Raw genomic sequence first — 2,446 nt, 5'->3', positions numbered from 1 at the left:
CATTTAACATTGTCCGTAAACTTGAGTTAATTTGTACAAAGAAAAATCATACAATGAGCGAAATACCTGTGTGATGTCCTTTTTAATGCAGACAGAGTAGAGCTCCAACTTCTTAATCATAGCCTCAATTTTGTCCCACACATTGAATATAGTTGCAGAGTCCCTGTAATCCTAGATTCAGATCATTCAGGCGAGAAAAACCATCACCCATATAGGCCAGTCATGTGAGAAACTCGTCATCATGCAAGCGGTCAGACAAGTGGTCTATATTTTGCCCAAAAGGGCAACTTTTTTTGTTGCATTGAAACATGCAAAAATCCCTGCTAGGGAGAAATGCAGGTTTTAACTAATTAAACAACAAAGAATATGATCTACATGACCAGTCTCTGTGTGTAAAATAAAAAGTGGTTAATGTGAACCTAACTCACAGCTAAAAAAATGTATAGAAAGCAATCCAATGTTATTTGTTGCCTAGACTTTACTGCAAATATATTATAATCCCCCTCACTCGTGTTACTGTCAAGTTCAACACAACAAAAACAATATATTTGGGCGACACTGCACATTATTACAGTGTACACTTTCTGCCTTTGGACATCTATTCTAAAATGTGCCAGCAGAGCATGATACCCTTTGTTGGCATAATTGATCTCTTTCAGGCAGAGAGTACACCTGACATACCCCTTTAATCCACTGTATTAAAGAAATGAGAAAGAGGGGAAGTGTGTGGTGTTCCTTTCAACTCTATAGTGGCTTCCAGCTTAAGCCAGGCCCAGCTCCAGCAACACTTGATCCCTGAATCCACTTTGTTTACCGAAGCAAACGCCTCATTTTCACCTAAATCTCTAATTCTGAAAAAATGGAACTGCATACTGCGGAGGGAAAACATTAGTTCACAGATAGTACTCTAGTTAAGCTCGCTAATGTTCGACGCCCCTGACCATAGAGATCCCTTTGTTTCTCTCACGGTGTAGTAGGTCCGTGACTAGGGGGTGTTCTAGTTTGCAAATTTCTATGTTGGTGTTTTGGTATGGTTCCCGATTAAAGGCAGCTGGTGCAATCGTTGCCTCTGATTGGGGATCATATTTAAGTAGCTATTTTCTTTTTCCCACCTCAGTGCCTGTGGGATATTGTTTTGTGTATTGTGCATGTAGCACCACGCATAGTCACGTTTAGTTGTTAATTTATTGATTTATTGTTTTTGCTTAAGTTTCACTTTGAAATAAATATGTGAACGCAACACATGCTGCGCGTTGGTCCCGTCCTTACGACAACTGTGACAGCTAACTTGTTAACATTTCACACAGATTGCCAGGGTCCAGTAAGCAAAGGAAGCTGTCAATGATCACGTTAGGCTGCGTTTCATTTTATTTTTTTATGCCGATTTAATCGCAGGTGAGGCACTGGTAATGTCTGCAGTTTTGGTTTGGCTATTTGTTTCAAGTGTATTAGTCTATAAATAAATATCTTTGCCAAAATTCATCATCTCTCCCAAGTCTTATTCGACTAGTAGTTGTTCTGAAATGTTTAATGCTTGCCTACATTGTACTCCCTCCTCTGTTTAATATAACACACATACATTCATTATTCATTTTGATTGCCTATCCTGGACGTGAAGTTCATTCTATAGAAGGTTTTTGACTCTGTGTGCCACAAAGTATTTGACTCCAAGTTCAAATCAAATCAAATCAAATAGTTTCAAAATTAAGGAAATTAGAAGGGGGATTTCGGCAAGGCCATTTCTTGCCTACCGAAATTCTCCCCCCTTCTATTTTGGAACTGCAAGGCCTGCACACTCCATAATCATTTTGGTCAGACCAGTTCTACAAAGTATGGGAACCTTATCTAAATTACCTAGATCCTGAGGTATCAGCTATTATGCTGCAAGGATTCTCTTAGAATGGCGGGGATCTATGTATTTCAGAACTACACTGCACGCTCCATGTGTGGAACCTAACCTCTTTGTTGTAAACTGAGCTTTTTTGTTTAATTTCTGTTTGTAAGTTTGTTTAAAATTTATGTATTGAGAGACACAATGATGGGGATGGGGTGAGAGAAGCACCGAGCGGGAAGAGGAAAATGGTGTACGGTATGTATGGGTGTGTGTATGTATGTATGTGTGTATGTGTGTGTGTATGTATGTATGTATATATATGTGTATATGCATGTATATATGTATATATATATATCTATACGTAGGTATGTGTAAGTGAGTGCTGTTTTCTTTCTTGTTGCTTTGTCTCTGTTTTTGTATCTCTTTAATATGGGTGAAAATTGTGAAATTCCAATAAAATACTGTTAAAATAATCATTTTGGTGGCTAAACTGACAAGTGAAGAGCAGAAATCTCAACGTAGCAAGCAAGTCGCAGCAATGAAGAATTGAGTGTGTGCGCTCATGCCAGTGGGGGATTCTGGCAGGGGGAGATTTTCGCACAACAACGGCAA

This window comes from Oncorhynchus keta, chromosome 1 (assembly GCF_023373465.1).
Source record: "Oncorhynchus keta strain PuntledgeMale-10-30-2019 chromosome 1, Oket_V2, whole genome shotgun sequence".
Lineage (NCBI taxonomy): Eukaryota > Metazoa > Chordata > Actinopteri > Salmoniformes > Salmonidae > Oncorhynchus > Oncorhynchus keta.
This window is presented reverse-complemented; position numbering follows the sequence as displayed.